Source organism: Armigeres subalbatus, chromosome 3 (assembly GCF_024139115.2).
Source record: "Armigeres subalbatus isolate Guangzhou_Male chromosome 3, GZ_Asu_2, whole genome shotgun sequence".
Lineage (NCBI taxonomy): Eukaryota > Metazoa > Arthropoda > Insecta > Diptera > Culicidae > Armigeres > Armigeres subalbatus.
Window position 1 is genome coordinate 272,358,799 of NC_085141.1, and position 23,359 is coordinate 272,382,157.

Here is a 23,359-nt window from a genome sequence, read left to right on the forward strand (position 1 = left end):
GTGTCTGGAATGAGGCGAAGAAATATGATATCCATTCGTAAGCAGTTTGTTTGGTTTTAGACAAACATTATTGTAATTTTTTGACAAATAGTATCCATCTTTCTGAAAACTATCTAATATGTTAAATAATCTCTTTTATGAAAATTAGTTATACCGAAAATCCCTTCATTAGTAAACAATGCCAAATTCCCGTTATGCAAAATTTCCTTCTTAATATAATTACTTTTGTATTCTTTAGCCACCACTAATAATCGGAATTTCCAGTTTTACTATTTCTGGGGAATGGTACATTCTGGCAAATTACATTCTGGCAAATGGTCTATTCTGGGGAATGGCTTTCTGGCATATGGACCATTCTGGCAAATGGGTTTCTGGCAAAAATCATTCTGGCAAATTGATTCTGGCAAATGTCATACAATCCTCCTCCCCCCCATTCGTATAAAGAAGGCAAACACGATGATACTTGTATGCCCAGGGAAGTCGAGACAATTTCCAATCCGAAAACTGCCTAGACCAGCACCAGGAATCGAACCCAGCATGGTGTTGCTTTGTAGCGGCGCGTCTTACCGAACTGCTAAGGAGGGCTCCCTACACACTTAGCTCATTTTACTGTATTCGGTAAATTTTACCGAAATCCCAACCGCTGAACTGTTCGGTAAATTGATTTACAGATTTTTGTAATTTTTTCTATTGCTCAACTGTCAAAATCACTGAAAATCAGTAAAATAATCTACCGAACAGTTCAGCGGTTGAGATATCGGTAAAATTTTACCGAAGTCGGCGATTTATTTTAAGTGTGGTGGATTAATCAGGGTTTTTTTTTATCTATTGCGATTACTTGACAAGCCAAGCGTCTATAACAGTTAACGGAGCAGAGACTCTTTTTGATATTTCCAATCGTTATCATCTTATTATCAACAATTAGTAAGGGGAAAAGGACATAGACCAAGATACTCATGACGACTCAAGTTTAGATTGAGTAATTTCAGGACGGACGAGGTTAGGATTAAGGTTTGAGGTATTACAGTCAAACCTCCATGAGTCGATGCTGTATATCATGGAAGCAAATTATGTCACATTAAAAAATATTTTCCGGCTTGCTGCGATAGTCCCATCAAACAGCTTTGCAAGAACTTTCTATTTCAAATATCGATATTTCCATGAGTTCATGGTCCCTTCAATATCGACTCAAAGAGGTTTGACTTTACAGCTGCTCATCGAGTATTTGACGGAGTAGGACGTCTAACATCTTACTTTTTATTCTTACTTCTCACTTCTTATTTTGTACTACTTTTGTAATGAGAAGTGTAAAGTGGAAATTGAGAAGCGAGATATGAGACAACTCACTTTTCACTTCTCACTCCGCATATCTCGCTTCTCATTTCTTCGTTCGCACTTGTCACTTTTCACAGTGAGCAATAATAAATAAAAAGTTAGGCATTTTCGGTCAAATGACCAGCTCGGCCGAACGACATTTTCGGCCGTATATCCATTTCGTCGAAATGACTTTAGGCTATATAGGTTTCGGACTAATGATTTGTTCGCTCAAATGACATATTCGGCCGGGTCCTCCTTAGCCGTGTGGTAAGACGCGCAGCTGCAAAGCAAGACCATGCTGAGGGTGGCTGGGTTAGATTCCTGGTGCCGATCTAGGCAATTTTCGGATTGAAAATTGTCTCAACTTCCCTGGGCATAAAAATATCATCGTGCTAGTCTCATGATATAAGAATGCAAAAATGGTAAACTGGCTTCAGAAATCTCGCGGGTTATAACTGTGGATGTGCTTTATAAACACTAAGCTGCGAGGCGGCTCTGTCCCAGTGTAGAAGAAGAAGAAGAAGAAGAAGAAGAAGAAGAAGAAGAAGAAGAAGAAGACATATTCGGCCATATGAAGTTACTGTATTCTATGGTTGTTTTGTACTTCCTGGACCGTATTTGAACCGATTGGAACCGGTAAACTGATTTGCTGAGTACCGGTTCAAGGGTCAATTTTGGGAAACCTTAGTAAAAAAGTAGAAAAAATGGTTCGATGACATGGCAGATGTCGTTATTAAAATAACTGGGAACAAAAGGAGGCTGAGACACCCTTAGCTGAACTGAAAGGGGGTTCACTGAGGGGGTGGGACTTATATCTGAAGAAGGCCCGTTCGCCTTAGGCAGAGGTCCAGATCTATATCGCGTAGTACAGACCTGCATCCTTCAGGACGCAAAAGAGGGTAGCCGTATTAGCTTCAACATCAGCTAGCGTATCCCGGATGCTAGCTGGAATACCATAATGATTGCTGGGGTGGTCATATTTCGGGGACCTGCACACAAAGTGCTCGACGCTGTACCTAACCTCGCAAAAGTTACATTCCGACCGGAAAGGGCCCCCACCAAAGTTGTGGAAGTCCCTGGTATGCCCAGTCCGGAGTCTGTATATGATGGTCTGCTGTTTTTGCGAGGTTTGTGCCAAGGACCAGTGGTGCTTTTTATCTTTCTTAGGTAGGACGTTGTTGCTGTTCCAAGCTCGGGCCTAGTCCTGGCCGACGACACTTTTTGTCTATTTTTTAACGTTGGCCGTATACCCGTTCAAGCCTACATGCCCCACGCTGGTAAGGGCATTAGCTTCCACATTTCCCCTAATGCCGCAATGGCCGTTAATCCAGGTGAAACAGGTGTCTGGTGCCATACCTGCAAGGATTCCTTGGATCCACGGGTGCTTTGGTGTGTGGCTTTGGAGGGCAGCCACCACTCTGGCCGAGCCGAGGATCGCAATCGGTATGTTTGCTGGAAGGGTGACAGCGACGAAGATGGCTGCAGCTTCGGCGGAAAATACACTGCACTGAGACGGTAGGCTTCCGGACCTGACTAGATTGGTACCGGAAACACCGAAACCTACCCCTCTGCTAGACACGGAACCATCGGTGCACCGTACGGTATGGTTCCGGAAACAAGTGGCCACGAGCTTGATGACCGACTTTCTTAGCTCCTCGGAGCTGTCGCCTCTCCGGAAGCGCGCGGCGATGGAGTTTTCGATTTTGAAGGGAGGCATTGACCATCTTCTTGCTCCGTGCCAGTGGACCCGCGCCACTGGGGGGAAACCGGTGCCGGCCACGCTTCTAATGATACGGTCAGCCTCGTCGATGAGAGGGATCCCGTACTCTCCTGATGGCTTAAAGCTGATGGCCGTGAGGACTCTATGACGGAAAGGGAAGATTACGGCTTCGACACAAGCTGCTTCAGCTGGCGTGGAAGGCAGGAGACCTGGGGAAAGCACGCTGATGAGGTCCCTTCGTGCAGAACAGGTCAGCTCTAAACCATATAGCAGGCGACTATCAATGGTTGCTTGGCCTATACTTAGCCTGGTGTGCCGGTTGTTGGTACGGTGTTTTGCGGCCAAGGTTTTCATTAGGCTGATTCGCGGCTTGCAGGCCACCTTCACCGCCCGGAAGTGTGGTAAAAAGGTAAGCCGCCGGTCGATATCGACGCCAAGAACGCGAACGATTTTCCGGTTAGGTATGGGGTCGTGGCCAAGCTTAATAGGCGGGCCTCCGACTTGATGGTGGCCATGGCAAACGTGGCCCCGGATGCACTTACCCGCATTCATAGTAAAGCCAATGGAGGTGGCCCAGCGGTGGATTGCGCTAACCGCCGCCTGTGCTTTAATCCTAGTTCGCCCGGGAGTTCCACCTACGACAACCAGGAGGATGTCGTCGGCGTAGACAAAGAGGTGGACCGTTGGCCGGTAGTATGCCAAAGACTCCATTCATTGCAATCAGAAAAAGGGTGACCGCAAGAACCGACCCTTGAGAGACCCCAGTTGCCTCGGCATACTCTCCGGATGCAGAGCCGCCAATGAGGACCGTGAATGCCCTACCGGTCAAGAAGTTTTTGATAAAGGCAAGCATGTTGCCAGTGATGCCCCATTCTTGTAATTTGTTGAGGACCAGGGGTGTCCAGTCCCAAAGGGAGCACCGCGTATAATTTTGGGCAAATACGTTAATAAAATAATCATTTCCGAAGTATGCGTTCTGGCATATAGCCAAAAGCTAACACCCATTTTAAATCAAGTGGCCAGTCCTAAAAATTCATAGAGCACCTGAAACTTGAATAAATTCCCCTTCTTTTGGTGAAAGTTGCGAAAAAAATGTCAATTGGCAAAAAAGTTACAGGCAAAAAGATTTTTATTTTCGTTTTCAAAAGGGTAGTTGGTAACGGAAGTTTTAAGAAAGGAACAAATATCCTTGGGCAGCTGGATTTTCTGAGCAGCATTTTCCTCATAATCCCTTGCAATATCTTGGTATTCATATTTTACATGATTTCGCCACTTAAGAATAATATCTCATTAAAGTGCTGATAGTAGGTAGGTGCGGCTTATCACCCTTATTTTTTTGTGGCATCTATACCGGTTGTAAGGGATAGACGCCACATCCCTATATTTTTTACTCAAAACGTAAACTACTCACAAACATAACCTACATTTTTTTGAGAGAATTCACCTGAAGAAATAAACATGTGAATTCGTAAGAAATATCAATTTTACACAGTTTCGAGAAAACAACAATAAACTATTTCTGAACATATTGACACCGAATCTTTCGATTTCTTCGGTACAAATTAATACTTTTTGGTAAAACTCAACACCATGGGGCACTACCAGTGCGGAAACTGTAAGCAGTACTCCATTGCTCTTAAACCATGAGTAAAACATTTGGAGTTTGGAGCGATGAAAAAAGAATGGTGGTTGTAGACCCCAAGTTCTAATCTCAAAGACAGTTTGAATAATCTAGGATATCCTGAAACCATCCAACCTTGTCTCCTGACCTTCATACATGTTTTATGGGAATAGTTGGATACATATCCAAACTTGAAGCGACGAAAAAAGCTAAAGTGGTGACTGTTGATCGCAAGTTCTGTTCTCAAGGACAGTTTGGATAACCCAGAAAGTCCCAAAACCAACTTACCATGTCTCCTGATTTTCATAATATATTACGAATATATTTGAATACATATCCAACCTTAAAGCGACGAAAAAAGCAAGAGTGGTGGTTGTAGATTGAGTTCTGAACTCAAGGACGGTTTGGATAACCCAGGATTTCCTAAAGCCATTTTACCATGTATCCTGATCTTTTGGAATGTGTCATGGGTATGGTTGAATACATATACAAGCTTATTGTCACGAAAAAAGCTCGCATGGAAACTGTAGATCGCAAGTTCCGAACTGAATGGCATTTTGGATGATCTAGTACATCCCGAAACAATATTTTTCAACTTGTTTTGTCAGTTCTCCATTATTAATCACGAAAACAAATGGAACATATCAAATTGATTGGGTAATACCGCTTAGAAAAAATTGTGCCTGAACGGGTTAAAGGAATCGAAAATGAGGGAATTATCTCAAGTTCAAACAAACTCCCAATCACTGCTTCCGAGTATCTTTTATTTAAAAACGGCTTAGATTTCTTAGCCAATAACAAAATTATACGCGTTTTTTACAGTCTACTCTGTGTTTCGCCTTTGGCGTATTGAAGTCCTCATCTAGGGCTTCTTCCCCTGAAACTTGTTTCATCCTTCTTTTCATTTGTATTTCCTGTTCATTTCTATGTTTCACTTCCTTTGCGTCAGGTAAAAGATAAGAAAAAGTCAGTGAAGATGCTCCCTGAGCTGACGTTCTGTTTCTTATATCAGTTATTGACGGAAATCAGTCAAGCGTTTGATTGCGAATATAGTCCACGAGGGAATCGTCTGTTAAAGGCTGGAGTCTGAAACACTTTGAACCGGTGAATTTGAGAATACGCCAAGGTTTTTTACAAGGCTCGATTTTAGCCCATTGAGATCTTCAGCAATGAGTTTACTCCACTAAAATGCACAAAAAATCAATGAAAATCGAAGTGGTAAAAAAACCTTGATGAGATTTTTCATCTTTTCTCAAAGTGCAATTCTAGATTTCGGCGCTACCCTCAGGCCTGGCGCCCTGTGCTGGGCCAACCTGGCCAACCACACGCTACGGCGCTGATGGTTGCGGATCCACTGAAGTAACAAATGAGGTTGTATCAGAGTTTTATAGCGTTCTTCAAAACCTATTCTCAAAACCTTCCATGCAGTCCTCGCAGGTTCCACAACCTTCTGTAGATTTCTATATAACCATGTTACAGCCAGTCGGCCCAGTTTAATTACTATCATTAAAACCTGATATGCGGTTTAGTTCAGAACCAACGGTTTCATAATATACTTCTCACATAAAACATGCAACATAAAACCTCCTCCAGACTTGGTGGTTTTGAGAACCGCTATATAACCATGATACAACCACTTCATGACTATGATGACATGTGTATTTGCTGTGCGCGCGCCTGCCTGCCTCTCACGTGTGTTATTTTGACACATGGAAGTGACATTTCGAAAACTCGAATATCCATCTGTTAGTTTCACTCACTGAATGAATTTTATTTGACTGTTAATAAAAAAAATAAAAGAATAGATTTTTTGCCAACTGTGTAGGACATCTCTGTTCACATCTAGATTGTCTATGAAGCATTGTCCTAAAACTCCTAATTGTTGCCCCATAATGCGCGCAGTACCTCCTTGATTCAAAATCACTTCATGACGATGTGTTAAACATACCCTCCGAGCAATTCCCCGACTCCCGGCTGGTGACCAACCGTGACTCGCACCAGCAGCAGTGCCGACAAATGATGATCACCGAAAAAGGTCACTGGAACTTCCGTTGCCGGAAAAATTTTGCCCCCTTTTTCGCTGCTGGTTCTGGATCACAAGCATTACCTACCTTAAAAGTTTGCCTTTTTTAAGGTCGACTTGCGCTCGTTTTACTTTTTTTTTAATGTTTGGAAGGTACCCGATGGGGTAACGATGATGGTCCTTTGGTTTTCAATTTTTCGATCCGGGTTGGCAAAGGTTCGGGTTGGTGGGGCTGCCCGCCCGCAGGATGACGGTTGTTTGCAAACAGCAGTAAACGGCAAAAGTGCACACGCCAACGACCGAGGAAAGCACACGAAAATTGAATTCTTTTTTATTAAATTAACTTTTTTGCACTCACCTCCTCTTCATGTTGGTTCTATGTGTCTTTATCTTTGCAGAAACCTCAACTAACCGGCTCGGAAGAAGCCGTTGACGACGACGACGACGACTACGATAACTAAAGGCCGTGCGACTCGAACGTACCTACAACAAAAGTGTAAAACTAGGAGGCCTGCTGCAGTCAGTCGATGGAACACAGTGAGTGATTGGATAATTGGCGTCAGTGAAATTAATTGAGGTGTATTCAAGTCGGAGCTTATTCCGTGGGTGGAATGGGGCAATACTCGTTCTAGACCGTGAAATAACGATGAATGCTGAGTTGTGGAAACTTTCCAGTCCAGTGTCGCGTGGTTGGAAGCAATTCATTTGAAACAATAAAGAACTGTGTCATGATAGGATGTTATTTCACTAAAGTGACGATTGCTGGCTGAAGAAGAATACTTAGTTTATTGAAGGTTAGTTCGTGCCAATTTTTCCCTTTAAAATGATTAATTTTAAAGAAATAGACTTCAGAGTTGACAACTTGACGATTAGCAGATTCAAAAATCAAAATCAAACGTAACAAATTGAATTCCAAAAGAAACTTTCAAACGTAGGAATTTTTTTGGATAAAAATAAGACTGATCAGGAAATTAAACCTAACCGATGATTGTCAGATTTCAATTCAGGTGGTATTGCAAATGCGAAGAATACTTATTACAGAGATTTTCTCCGTGAAAATTTGGAAGAATTTATTGCGTAAATTGGGAAAATGAAAATTGAGTATTTCTAATGGTTATTTATTATCATTATGAAATATTTGAATAAGTCTTTGGAATTAAGCTCTCACCTTCCTATTTTTTATTGACAGTTTCTCAATTCTTTTTCGATATTCCTAATTCTCGTTGAGGTCAATTTTCCCCACTTTGCTATTTCAGACTGAAACAAACGGCATGCAATTCTGAAATTGAAGATTAGATCTACATTTGTATAGCCCTTGATGGATTTCTGCATTTTATTCCCCAATATATATCCTGTGGTTTCTCTTATCATGTCGGTGGATGTGTCATTCTCAGCTAATGTAAATTTTTTAAGTAGATGCCATCACTGGGATGTGAATATGGTGGCTCGTTTTTTTCCTCCCGAGGCTTTCCTCTTATCGTATGATGTATTGCAGTAGGGAAGCATCTAACTCAAGATGCGACGGATTCTAACATTACACGTAGCAACTTATCTCTGGTTCTGACATAAACAGGAAAGGTACTTACCACTAACTTCGTCATCATCACACCAGCACGAGGGAGTCAGGTCCGCACCTTCCTGCCTCGGCGTTCGGTCCGTACATGACGGGACAGAATAGGTGAATAAATAAAATTTCAAACACGTCTCCGCGGTTTGATAACCACATTTGATTACATGCATTAAGCTGTCAGATGTAATCGTCCCCGGGTGCGATTGTGAAATCAGACATCCACCTCGCCGCGGAGGTATTGAATGCCGTTACCACCCGCCGCGCGGCCCGATGATGCCCCAGTCTGTTGGTCGGCAGGGTCGATCGCGGAGACAAGCAGTAAATATTTTATTGCCTTTTGCATACATTTTCAAACTTCCTACGTCGGTTTTTGGTGGGGGAGTGCAACAATAACCAAAACGTCGTTGCTGAGCTGGTGCTTCTCTTGCGGGAGGATTTCTATTTCCCGCCGCGGATCCTTCGAAGGTATGCGTTATCTTGAGCCATTGCGGTTAAATGCATTAAAAACACTCACAAAGAACATAATCATTCATTATTATAAAGTAATTATTAAAAATAAATAATAATCAAAATGGTGCCCGAATACTTCTCAGTTAGTGCGTATTTTGAGTTCAATGTTCTACAAAATATGACAAAGCGCATACCCTTAATGAGCACAAAAAAGTCAGAACATCATCCCTCCCCAATGCAGATCGGTGCGGGTGGACCGAATCCAGATGACAGCAACGAAGCAGGGTAGACAACTGCTGAGCAAACAAGGTGTCGTCGTGAACAAATGGTTGATGTAAATTGTTTGATTCGAACTCTCCTTGTCGGTGCAAAAGTGCCGGGCAGATAAGAGCGGCAGCATCAACGACAGCAGTGTAGCGGGAGCAGGAGCTACAGAAGGATTCCATCACGGAACGGCGGCAACACGCAACGCATTCGGGCAATTTGTTACCGGTTTTGGAATGCGCTTGTAATATTTCCCTCTCTTGTCAGGGTGGCGTGTGCTTGGAGGAATGGAATATATGATTGGAAGGTGGAAGGCGATGGGAATTTACTTAGCAGTAACAAGATGTGACAGACGTCTATGACAATTACTTTGCGACAGACGAAATTTGACGTTTACAATTCCATGTACAGGTCGAGTTCGCTTTCCATCAAATTTTCATGAATTTGAAGGCAATCATTTTTTATTTATATTTTAAATTTCTATTGGAAAGTAGAATAAAATTCAAATTAGCCACTTTTTTTTATTTTAACAAATCTACTGAGTTTACAATGTTCTGAAAACTCATATGTGAATATGAATGTACATTATGTGGAAGATATTGGCTAGAAAAATGTATTGGAGGTAACCACTTTCCCTTCGATGGGACTCGAACTCACGACCCTCAGTCGAAGGTGCAACAGTGTTTCAGTCAATTGACCAGCAGCGATGCCAGATCTACGGAAATTTTCCTAGATTTACGGAATTGAATGCTTTCTACGGATCCGTAGATAAAAACTACGAAAATTTTAAAATTTCTGCGGAAATCTACGTAATTTTTAGTGTGCTATTTTAGTTTCAATTGGTGCAGTTTCAAATTTAGTTCCAGTTGAGTAAACAATATTTAAGTACCTGATACACCCAGGTTTTGACGTAAACTACGTCTAAGGGGAAGACTCAGATACAGGGTGTAAAACCGAAATTTCCAAATTCGAGACCGTCACGAAATTAGGATAGATTTCAAACGCTAATAGCGTCTTTATCTTTCGATGGATTTTGACATTTTCTTATCAATCGATTCAGAAACTCTCCAGCAATTTGCCAATTCTATTGATACTATTGATTATCAACGTTAAACTATTGAAAATGTTGTTTCTTTCCAAACCGGGTGAAAAATTCAATTCCGTTCATAAATCCCCAACACGGACATCAGATTGCAGTAAGGTACGGGCCTTTTGATCCACTACTTCGTTTTCCCTGTGTATAAAAAGCCCCGTGTTTCGCGTGCGCGCGTCATTTTCATTCTGGATGTCACGGCGAGCGGACCAGGGCGTCTAGAAGCGGTCCCAGTGACAACGGCTGTCTCAGCGGTGGTGGTGCGGATGAAATTTTTTCGGTCGGTGGTGGTGGCGGTCGTGGAAGCAGCAGCACATCATTTACATCCGTGTGTAATTCGGAGTTGTATGATTTTAGTGATTGAGAATGTTGATATTAGACGAACTTTCTTCATAGAACAAAGCATAATTGTTTGGCATCGGTAGCGGAATCATAGCATTAGTGCCGAGCATAGGCTGTCATCGGAAGATTGCTACAGCAATTTAGTCACTAATGTGGCGTTTGCAACGATTTGGATGTTGTCGGCACATCAAGAAATTTTCCAGCGAGCCTCTAATTTTGTATTTTTTCTGTAGATGATTGAAAAATAAATAGGTTCCGAGATGAACTTTATTCAAAGCGCAACGCTAACGTCGTTATTTGAATCCCAAGCAAGTATCGGAAGGAGACCATGCAAACAATTGATTCGCATTATGACTGAAAAAAATTGTATGGCGTCAGTATTGATGTTTGCTACAGATTTTTTGACGTAAACTTCGTCTAAGGGGAAGACTCAGATACAGGATTTAAAACGGAAATTTCCAAATTCGAGACTGTCACAAAAATTAGGATTTCAAACGCTAACAGCGTCTTTATCTTTCGATGGATTTTCGACACTTGCTTATCAATCGATTCGGAAACCCTTCAGCAATTTGCCAATTCTATTGATACTATTGATTATCATTAATGCTTAATTTTTTTCTATAACAAATATGATTTTTAAAAAGTATCACCGGCGCGTGCTACACATGCTCTACATGCTGACACATTTACAGTAACATCAAACAACTGAAAACCGAAATACACCACTCCAAAATTACGAGGTGACAATGTTAGAAAGAGACAAAAGATAGGAAAAATAACACGGTGTGTAGTACCTCCCCGAGTCACCTTAAGAACCACTTTCATTGATGGTAGCCGATCGTTAGTACTTCATATCATATCATAGCATATCAAAGAATATTGTGGCCAAATTTCATAAAATTTGGTCAACAAAACCTCCCTGACAATAATAGAACAAAGCCTGCCAAAGCCGTCATTCCCCCTACTTCAGACAAGAAAATTTAAACTGAGCGCTGCTAATGTTAATGACGACGACCGCGCGACCCACACCATCGCCGGGAATAAAATTTCCGGTAGGAGCTCCACCGATGCCGAAGGTGGTACCACAGTCTGCTCTCCGCGACATCTCGAACGAAATGGCTCGCGCGCGCGGAAGAGCTGCTTTCTTGTAATCAATAAAGTTGAACCTGTAGCCACGCCCCTTTGGTGAGTGTGTGACGGTTATACAATATTTGCAGTCATACCGGACAACAAAGAGGCGGGACTAATGAGCCATCTTTATTGATTATAAGAAAACTGCTCTCCCGCGCGCGCGTTGACATTCCAGTTCGAGACAGCAACACGTACGGACGTGTTTTTTGCTCGCGCATTTTTTTCGAAGTGTTTTTTCTCGTTCTTTCGCTGTTTACGTTTTCGCTTGTCGCGTTGGCGTTATTTTCTCCCGCACACGTCAAGGGAGACTCGGTGGCCGATTCGGTCGCTGGAAAAGTGCCTAAGCGCACTGCTCTTGGAGGCGCGGGTAACCCCTCCAAGCAGCTTTTGCAGAGCAACGTGTTCTCGCCGTTGCCGCTTGATGACGCCGGTAATCCGCCGAAAAAGAGGAAGAAGCAGCAATCGCAGCTGCCGCAGGTGCAACCGGAGCGGAAGGAGAAGTGCCCGCCCGTGTTTGTGAAGGGCGATCCGCCGGATTTACGCCCAAAAATTCGCCAGCTGATCGCTAAGGGGCTGAAATGTGCTTTTCGGCTCTGCAGCGAGGGCGTGAAAGTGATGCCGGCCAACAGGGATCATCATCAATCCGTCGTGGAGTTCCTCGAGGTCCACAAATATGAGTACTACACTCATGACCACCCCGGCACGAAGCCGCTCAAGGCTTTGCTGCGAGGACTTCACGACATGAAGGAGGAAGAGCTCCAAGCAGAGCTTGAAAGTTGCGGACTGAAGCCAGAAGCCGTGCACAAGATCGCTCGTCACGACAAGGCGAGGAGATATCGCGACCAGCTTTACCTGATCCATCTGGAGCACGGCTCCACTACCTGGAAGGACCTGATGCTGGTTGGCGTTATAAATTACACCGTCGTTGACTGGGAGCGATATCGGCCAGTGCACCGCGATGTCACGCAATGCACCAACTGCTTCAATTTCGGGCACGGCACCAGGAACTGCCGCATGAAGCCGCGCTGCAACAAGTGTGGCGAACCCCATCCGACGGACGAGTGCGACAAAATGGAGGTGGCCGATCCCAAAGTGCGCCAACTGTGGCGACAAACATCGCGCCACCACAAAGGGCTGCCCAAAGCGAGCCGAGTTCCTGGAAATCCGGAAGAAGGCTTCCACCAGGACTATTCCGAAGAAGAACCGTGTTCCCGTAATCAACGAGGTGAACTTTCCAGCCATCCCGGCTCCCCGTCGTGTGATTCCGTTACTCCCACCGCTACAGCCGCACAAGCGACTGGCAGCGGCAGCGGCATCGGTCCAAGCTCCAACATCGTCGGCAACATCCACCAGCGAATGGCCCCCGCTCCCTCCTCCTGGGTTCCGTCGGCAGTCGGAGAACGAAGCCGTCCCATCGGAAGAATCTGCTCCGCTGTACACTCCGGAACAACTGATGCCGATCTTCGCGCAGCTCGCCACTCGACTGCGCGGCTGCAAAACCCGCTTCGACCAGGTCTTCACTCTTGGCATGTTCATCATCGAAAATGGCTGCTAGGGTGGGCCTGGTCAACTGGAACACTTGCTCGCTCAAGAGCAAAATAATTGAGCTGAAGGATTTCCTTGAGGAGAAGGAAATAGACGTGGCGTTCATCACCGAAACGCACCTAAAACCGGAGGTGAACATCAACATCCCGGACTTCCGCATCGTGCGACTCGACCGGCCGACCAGGGGAGGTGGTGTGGCCATCGCTCTTCGCTACAACATCAACTGTCGTCTGCTTCCAAGCTTCTAGCTCAGTGTCATCGAGGCCATCGGTGTCGAAATCACCACTTCGGTCGGCACAATCGCGCTCATCGCGGCGTACTGTCCAACGCAAGCCAAAGCCGGCGATGGATCATCGGCTGCCCTTCGGAGGGACATCGTCAAGCTGACGCGGAGGCAAGGTCAGTAAATTATTGCCGGTGACCTGAATGCGAAGCATCAAGCCTGGGGCAACAGTCGCGGCAATCGAAACGTGCCATCTGGAGCAACGATATGGAGGAAGGACACTTCACAATCCTAAACCCGGATTCCCCCACTCGGCTGAATCGGTCCGGTATCCACGCAACGCTCGACCTCTATATAACAAACCTGAGTGACCACGTCTCGCAGCCGGTTGTAAACCAGGAGCTCAGTTCGGATCACTATCCGGTGGTGGCGGAACTGGGCTCCTCGGTCAATCGGCACCAGCAGTTACGGCGGAACTACCACCGAGTGAACTGGCAGCGGTTCCAGCAGTGCGTCGATAACACCGTCGACTACGAGGTGCGTCCGGAGACGCCGGAAAGTATCGACCGCCAGCTGTGCGCTATCGTGGAGGCGATCACGGCGGCCCGAGAGCAACACGTACCGACGGCTCGGCAGGTAAGCAACTCCTTAAACATCGATACACTCACCAAAGATTTGATTCGATTGCGGAATGTCACTCGCAGGCAGTTTCAGCGTACTGGACTGCCTGAGCTTAAGGCACGTTGCAATCGAATCACAAAAATTATTAAGGCCGGAATGGTGGACCTCAAAAATAACGACTTCTCGAATAAGATCCGCACTCTCCCAGATTATGCTAAGCCGTTCTGGAAAATGACCAAAATTCTAAAATCCAAGCCTCGGCCCATTCCACCTTTGATCCCACTAGACAATAATGGCTCTAAGGATCGCTTGATAACTCCTGCAGAGAAGGTCGCTGAAATAGGTCGTCACTTCGTCAGCTCACACAATCTTGGGCAGAACATCGTCAGTCCACACGAAGCAGCCGTCAACGAGCATGCTAACAACATCCATTTGATTCCCAACGACTTCTCGGAGGAGTTGGAGATCTCAGCTGACGAATTGACGGCCTATATCAAATTGTCGAAGAACATGAAGGCCCCAGGCTTCGACAGCATCCTGAATCTCGAGCTCAAACACATGAGTGCTCCGTTCTTTGAGCACCTCTCGCTGATCTTTAATCAGTGTCTCCGGCTCAGCTACTTCCCATCGTCCTGGAAGTCAGCGAAAGTCATCCCCATCTGGAAGCCTGGGAAGGATCCTTCCTCACCCAAAAGCTATCGTCCCATCAGCCTTCTCTCAGGATTATCCAAGCTATTCGAAAAAGCTATTCATCACCGGTTACTTGAGTCTGCCGAAAATCTCAACATCTTGCTCGAGGAACAGTTTGGTTTCCGACGCGGTCGGTCAACTGTACACCAACTGACCCGAGTTTCCAACGTCCTCAGACGGAACAAGTTTCTTTCAAGATTCTTATTTGGTTTTGTTATTCCAGCCTATGGCGTGGGTCGTGTGGTCGTTAGTGATTCGAAATATGCATTATTGGGAATTAATCGATTCTTCTCATGGACACCATTTTAAACATAGGAAGATTGAGGCGAGACGAATTTGTTCAAAGTACGACGTCGTAGCTAGAACACTAAGCTGCGAGGCGGCTCTGTCCCAGTGTGGGGATGTAATGCCAATAAGAAGAAGAAGACGACGTCGTAGCAGATTAACGAGCGCGTATTGTAGAGAGCTGCTGCAAATATGTATTCTTACACTGGCACTATATTCTTCATTTCACCAAACTGTTTTACGTAGTTTACGTCAGGCGGTCGTGTCTTGTACACAACCCTTATGGTTTTTTTACTACTCACTTCTCATTTCTCGTTCCATCACTTTGCACTCTTCACTTTTCTCAGTTAGAAGTAAGAAGTTAGAAATAGGAAGTTAGGGGTGAAAAGTGAAAGACGCCTCACCTCTCACTTCTCGTTTCTCATGTCTGATTTCTCACTTCTCAACTGTACTGAATCACTTCGGCCAAACGACATTGGCCGTATGGTACGTGTGACAAACGGTATTTTCGACCAAACGACATTTTTGGCCAAATTACTAGCTTTGCTGATTGATATTTTCGATTATATGGACATTTCTTCCAAAGGAAATTTTAAGCCAAATTTCTTCCGACCAAACGGCTCTTCTTTGTCCGGAAGAAAAGGCGATGGTGAACCAAAGTATACGCTCCTGAAAAAAAGAGAGGCCATCCGTCCGTCCAGTCCGTCGGCTGACTGTCATAAGATCAACAGCAATAGAAGTATGGCCATCCAAGAAAATCATTGCTAACACAAACCACTCCGACTCGGCCAAGGCATTAATTGGGATTTTGATAATGAAGTTGCTGTTAGTCATTCTCAGTTTCTATAGCTTCTTCTGATTCAAGATTTTCTTTAAAAGATAAGTTGGAAAGCAATATTTCTTGAAGAACTAAAACTCTTCCAGCAGCCAATTTTCTTGTATTCTCCAACAAATTCAAGATATTTTCTCGGAAATTATAAAAAAATCATTTAAAATATTGATTCCACTTGAAATATACTTCTTTAGGAATCCTGCCGGAAAATCTTTGGACATTTTAATGATCCTTAGATTTCTATTTAAATTGTTTGTTATTTATATAAAATTTTGAAGATTTTAGATACATATTTTTTTTCCTGAATTAGATTTCATTTGATGCATTCGCCCAGCGTATCCTGAATCCCAAGTTCATCATTAGCGATAAAAGAGAAAAAAGTGAACTCACATCTAAAAGCTTGATCCTTGCGGAACAAAAGAATCAACGCGACGATGATGACTAAAACGTGTGCATGCAGCAGTAAAAACGTAATTAAAGAATAGCTGAAACGAAAAAAGAGAGGGGAAACAACAACGCATTACAAGAGTGCAAACACTTCTTTTGCTCCCCATCCGTGTCACGACGACGACAACGACGACGCAACGACAACGACAAGCCCTTTGGTTCTTCAACGCCGTCGAGTGCCGGGACGATTGTTGATGGAGCCTTTTACGACGTGCATTCCCACTTGTGCTCCGCTCCATAAAGCTGGCGTGGCGGCGCGCGGGTACCGGTGGGATGCATTCCTCACCCCCACTTAATGGCATGTGTGTGTGCATGGGTGAAGATAAAGCGCCAGAGTGCAATCTTGGAGAGTAAAAATATGAGGAAATAAAACTATAAAGTGAAAACAAGGAAAGCACCATCCCACATGATGATGGCGACGGCCACGGGGTTGAGGCTGGCTCTTGGTTTTCCGGTAAGTGCTGGAAGCAGCAGGAACGGGAATGTTTTCAAACAAGAAACGTACGCTACCTCCACCGACTTCACTTGCACGGGGCTAGTTAAACAACGGACAAAAAGGGATCCCAACTTCTGCAAGGAGAGCTTTCCTTAAGTAGACCAAGGAAAGTGACTTTTGCCACTGCTTTTTTAATAATTTTAATATTCAAGTGTATGTTCTCATATTACACTCCAAGGATCAAGGGTGACGGTCCCTATTTCTATGGAGCATGTGCTCAATTTTTGTCGTTTTATGGAATGTAAATCGCACTACGGTGGCGGGAAGGGCGGTTGGTTCCGGCATAGAATAGGGATTTGCCATTCCCCGAGGTGATAACTTGAAAGGAAGAAAGCAAACAACGGTGGGGAGTTGGCGGCGCGTGTTGTGTCCCTCCCTGTTGGGGAAGTTGAGAGTGGTAATAATAGAAATGTGAGAGAAAATATGCGCCCGCCCTCACATAAGTGTTGTCGTTCATGGCTGTTGCAGGACCGGATTTTTTTGCAATTGTCATACGAACCGACAGATTTGGGTTGCTCCAGAGTCATCGAAATGCAAGCAAAATTAAAGGAAGTGGAGAAAAATTGAGATTGAGAGCTCAAGTGCTCCCCGTTGCTTCGTTCAGAGGTATTTTTGCTGCTCCCAGGAATGCGATTTCGGATAACGAAAACTGTTGGAAGGAGCTGGCATGTGCCATGTTATATGACCGGATCCGCTCGCATAGCTTTCCAAAAGCCAGATTTTTTTTTCTCGAACGGGAATGCTGCAAGCAACTCTAGTGCTCTTGTTCATGGCGGTTGACTACATGAGGGAATGTTTTGGCGCTGCTGTTTTGGAGCATCGTACACAAGCTAGAAGTGGTCTTGCTGTCTACTTCATCCACTGCATGCTGGATACGTTATTCCATGCAAATGAGTTGTAGTCATTTGGGATTTAAATTTTCGGGTTTGAAGTAATGGATCGATGTCATGAGTTTTGCTTTACTAACACGCTGTCATGCACTGAAAGAGCTGATATCACCGAAAAACATAGATTCAAAAAGCTAGGAAGCACATGAAAAGATTGCACCGGAAGCTTGAAACGTTTTTGCCGGACATCGCAAGAACCATGCGAGTTCCGGAAGGTTAAACGCAGCTTCAATTCGTAGTTCACTTATAGTGGGTCTTGAAGAAAATTTACGTTATTATAATAATCAATTCGTGTTAGTTTGTTTTCTCAAACTTGTCAACATAAATACGAGAGACGAACATAAAAAAAGGAAAACAACTCCAACAGCTTCTTCTGCCGCTCCCATCCCACTGCAATGCCTTCTACTTTAATCCACTTCCAAGGGTTATCTTTCTGGTGTGGAGAGTTCGATCTCAAGAGAACCACTTCACACGCATCACCATTAGTAACCCTTCTCCCACATCCCACTTGGGAGCATCAAGAGTCACTACTGTTGCTACCTTCGGATGCACTCATCGTGTTGATATTGTTGAGCTCCGTTATGGCACGGGATTTGAATTAATTAGTTTTTCTTAGTTTATGCACGCGACGTGGCATCCCTTGAGTGTTGCGTCTGTCGGCAGCCCCGTCGTCCGTCGGTATTCTTATCGTGATGTTCGGAATGATTTCCCTGTTTCGAATCCGAATAGTAGTAGTGGAACTCTTTGTTTGTTTGTTCAGATACCATCCACTCATCTGTAACCATGACATATGGCTAATTTCGGAACGTTCCACTCGTAGACCTCTGCCAACATCCCGTCTTCTTCACTCGTCGAAATAGAATCCCCTTTCAGTTTCAATTATTACTCTCGGAGCCGACATTTGCATATTCTTAAGAGAGCAAAATACCGTCAGACACCAATTCGACATGTTCAATTAAGTTTTTGATCCCTTGAACGTGTCTCGGGTCGAACCGCAACAACATATACGTACTTGTTCTCACCATGCATATCGCATAAACAGAAACACAGGCCGCCGCCGGCCGAAACAAGGGATGGTACCTACGGCACATACAACTGAGAAACCGAATGCTTGCGGCCAGTCGCCTGGAACTGCAACCCAATTCAATTAGAGAGGGCCCGTTCCAGGTTTATTAAATGGAGCGCCATGTAGGTGCTGGTCGGTCGAAATGAGACGAATCAGAAGCTTTCGTCCTTGGGCAAAGCATGTGGAATTTGTGACGGGAGTTGGCAAGATCCTGGCTTTACCCTTTTAAGCCTCCCTTCAAAGGCTTTCCTACAAAGCCAGTCACATAAACAAATGCCCTAATTGGTTCTTACGAGACATAATAAGATCGAAGGAACATCTTCTCTTGACTTCATTTCGTGTTTGGTGTTATAGGCCATCATAAAGTAATTGTATTGGCACTCTATAGTCTCCATGTTGCGTTGGGGGAATGTATAAAAAATTCTTTAAAATGCAGTAAACACTCTAACTGTAGAGGAAATTTAAAAAAGTTTTTTTTTATTTCTATAGAATGGATAATTTGATTTGAGATGCACGTAGCGCTGATATGGATGCACATTAAAAAAGAAAATACATACTGCACAGACCACTGCAGCCTTAGCAAGAAAAATATTTAATAAATTAATCAATCAACTGAATTATTAAGATATCTTTATTAAAAGTCCAATACAAGATTTATTTGCAGGAGATGTAACATAATTATTAGATCTGTTCACCATTTTCAAAAGTATTCCCGATTCTAAGTGCCACCCCCTTATCTTAATAAGGAGTTCAAATGGAGTATCTGGACCAAATTTCAGCCAAATCCGTCAATATTAGAAGGTGCATCAAATGAAATTACTGTTTTTCGCACCTTTGCGTATCAATGTCTACCAAAAGGGCAATATTGATCAGCTAATTTGAATGAATTAGTCACTACTTAATATATAGATTAGACTATTATCTAGCACTTTGTAGATAATACTAAGGTGTTTAGAACATTTATTCTATGTGTTTTAGGTGCATTCCTAAAAAAAAATGGCCAAAAACTTATTATTTTTCAATTAGTACCTATGAAGAAACATCAGGCTTAAATGGTACCAATAATACGATCAACTTCACTTTTTCTCTTGAGTGTAACGATTTTGTCGTCCATACATTACTTTTGACTAGAAATAATGCTTCAATGTGAAAAAAATCGATTTTCACTAAAAGGTACTCTATATTCAAATAGGGTAATTAACACCAATCCGCAGAACAAAAACATAGTTGCCACAGATTTCGACATCACCTTTTCGCATTCTACTATAATATCATCAGAGCCTAAAATGGTGTACGTGGTACGTCTTCCGGCCGCAAATCGAGCGACCCAAGGTTCGATTCCAGATTTTTTTTTGTGGCGAGAATTTTTGCTTGTTGTAGTGAATCATTCCGCATACTTAAGATAAATATTGTGATAGTATTACATTAGGAATGCAGTATTTCAAAATTTATTGCCTGTTCATATTACAAGCTCTGTGACTTGATAAAGAGTATCTTCATAATATGAATCATTTTTAAGACTAAGATAAACATTTTTATTGAATAATTAGATTAGGTAGGTAATTGCGTTAAGATACGGTAGATATAAATAGAATGCTATAATTTGTGCAATAGTAGATTAACGAGTTAAGGACAATTTTCTATGATGATGATGTAAGTCGAATGACTTTCCTTCTACCAAACTTCTAATTGGAACGGAGGGGAAAGCATCAGCATCAGTTCCCAGATCTTTCTTCATCGAAAAAAGGAAGGTGAAAAGGTTAAATGTGTAAACTTTACGTAGAAGTCATAAACTTATCTCTTTGATCTAAAAATGTATTCTTATATTTAATTACAAACTCTCGATTTTCTTCATCAAATAATTAAGCTTGTAGCCTGAATAGGCCATTCAATGAAATTATGAGAATTGTCATAATTTAGTTGATAGTCTAGCTTGCTGGAATTTTATTATCAAAAATATATAGGATTATATATTTACTATAATGTCTCTCTAAGCAGCAGTAAAGTAAAAAGTCGGCTTTTTTAAATTAAATTAAAACATGAAACAATTAAAAAAAACGTTGAGTTGTTTTTGTTACATTTTTGTTACAGATTTATTAATTAATTAGCATAGTAGTAGTAAAAAACAAAACAAAAAAGAACTTATAACCAGAATAACAAAGAAAAAAAAAGAGTTTGAAAATGAAAAATTATTGGATGTTTTTGATGATTTCGGTTTTAGTAAGAACCTTCAGGTTTTTGCGATTCCGGAAAACATTTGTTAGAATGGCTTGTTTTTGATCTTCCTTCTCAGTGGCGAAAGAGTTGAATTTCTGGCCTAGTGCAATTGCTCTCTCTGCTGAATCGTTGACAACATTGAGAGTTGCACATATTTCTTCTGCCTCCTTAAATGATTCATATTCTGACCAACGGTCCACCTTTTCGTCACGCAAGAAATCTGGATTAATTCCAAGGATAGAAAAAAAGTTTATAGATCGTGGCGATACACAATCTTGAAGTTCATGTACGCTTCTTTTATTTTGATACTCCTTTCCATCCATGTGATTCAGTATTCGTTCCGCCATTTTCAACTTCATCGGATTATGCACGTTCTTGTCAAACAATGCGAGACATATATTTTCTTCTCCTAGATAATCTTGGTGCCTTAAAAACTTATCTATCGTTACTTGCTTAATCTCTGAATCCTCGTATGATTTAAGTCGTTTAAGAAGAGTCAAATCGTGTCTGGGTGCCGAAATTGCGTCCGGAGCAGTGAACCATGCTTCCAAATACACGGTTAGTATAAATTTGTTGATTCTCGTAAGTGCCTTCAATTCAAATTTTGTCAAATTAAATTGCTTGCGGAATAAATAAATTTTTAACGAATATATGGCACGAGCCATCCATCGTGCCCTGTGCATTGCACCTAGAAAGAAAATAGTAAATTTTGGAAAACAATACTACAGAATACTTTTTGGTAGCGCAAAACTACCTGGGGTTTTTACTCGTATTGCTTCTCCATTGTGCTTACTTATCCCGATTGACAGCAGTGCCAATTCAACAAATTCACGATAATCAGCACGGACATGATTTACTTCGAGAAGCTTCGTTAAAAGAGTTGTTATTCTCTTCTGTGCATCTGTTGGAAGTTTTCTTTGGAGTGGCTGGAACGATCCTTTAACAGATAATTCTTTATAAAAAAATATATAAACATAATTTTCTCTTCAATACCTTTATCAATATTCGACCATGCTTTTTGAAAACGCTTGAAAATTGTAATTTCAGGGCCAGATGATTTCTCTTTGAAAACTTTTGTAAACGCGGCTTCGAGAATCAGTTCCATAATGTGGTGACGACAAGGTAAATGAAGTAGTTTTCTTCCAAGCTCTTTCTCTAACAGGGCTACCGATCCATTTCGTGTTCCAGAATTGATGCTGTGGTGTCATAGCAAATTGCTTTTTATCTGATCTTTAATACCCTTTTTCTCAAGCTCGACTGCAACACTACTTCCAATTGCGTGACCGGTTTCATTCGATATAGCCGCAATGGTTACGAGCTGTTCCATGCCATACCCTGTTGTGGTGACTGCCAATCGTTCTTCTTCCTTGTTTCCGGGGCCTTTCTGCATTTTTTTTGTATCAATATGAACGACAACTGCTTCGGTCTTACAAAACTTATTGGAAGCAAGCTTCGCTTGTTCAATTCTTGTCTGAAATAATTCATACATGTATCGATATCGGCTTAATTGTAAAAGGATTTCTCCCATTATTTAATCCCAGTACAGACACACTTTTGTATTTCAACAATTAAATTTTCGATAGATTTCTTGTCATTCTAATCCAAAAATATATTTGGGATGTGTAGCTTTGTTATATGTTTTGTACAAATTTGACGGTTTAGGCGGTAATTGGAAAATATTCATGGATTTTTTATGTGGCATGTGATGTGACGTGAGGCATCCAAAATGCTGCGATGGGGGCGCATGATATCTTACTCTACAATACTTTCTGTTCTTTCAAAGGCATTTCTGTTCTTTCAAAGCGTTCTATGGCAAAAGCACCACTTAAAATAAACGTTTAGGAACAAAAGCGCTTCTGATATTTGATATTGAAAATACCAGGCATGATGGACTATTTTACCATTATTCATAATGACTTGTACCCTACCTTATTTCTCGTCCTATATAGTTGATCTACTGGATGGAACTGTATCAGCGTCCAGTCCTAGCCCTACTGCCGTAGCTGTCAATATTGCCGCTGCTGTTGTATCGGTAACCATTGTTCGATCCAAAAGATTGAGTACTGCCGGATTCCAAGGATTCATCTTCAGTTTTTTAGGGCTGGGCCTGTTGTAGTCGCTATCAGTATCGTAATCATCGTTTTTGGTTCTTAACGACACATTTTCCTCTATGCTTTCCTTGTCTATTTAAAAATAAAATTAATCCCTATGTCTAAATTATAAATTGTAACACAAACTTTTATTCTGTGAGCGAAGTTCCATTTGCTCAACACTTTTTGAGCAGTCTGGTTCCTCTTTGTAAAATCTGTTCTCGGACAATGGTATCATGGTGTTGCTTTTAATTTCTTGATAAACAAATATTAACTTGAATCTTTTTCAATGATCTCAAAACATATTTTAAAATAAATACCTTCAAATGGTAACAGATGATTACTCTCAGTTGTTCTTGATTTACTCGACACGTCGAAAATCTTGTCCAATTGTTCAAGCCATTCTCGTTGACGTTTCTTATAACAAAT

The 23,359-nt window shown here is 42.4% G+C and overlaps 1 protein-coding gene across 3 annotated transcripts in view; it reads left to right on the forward strand.

The window, feature by feature from the left end:
- Positions 1-23,359, forward strand: part of LOC134224344 (leucine-rich repeat neuronal protein 2-like) — a 474,531-nt gene that overhangs the window by 62,474 nt on the left and 388,698 nt on the right. For all 3 annotated transcript variants that reach the window (XM_062703672.1, XM_062703671.1, XM_062703674.1), the window contains exon 2: positions 7,080-7,475. The gene's annotated coding sequence lies outside the window, so the exon portion shown is untranslated. The remainder of the gene's footprint in view (positions 1-7,079; positions 7,476-23,359) is intronic.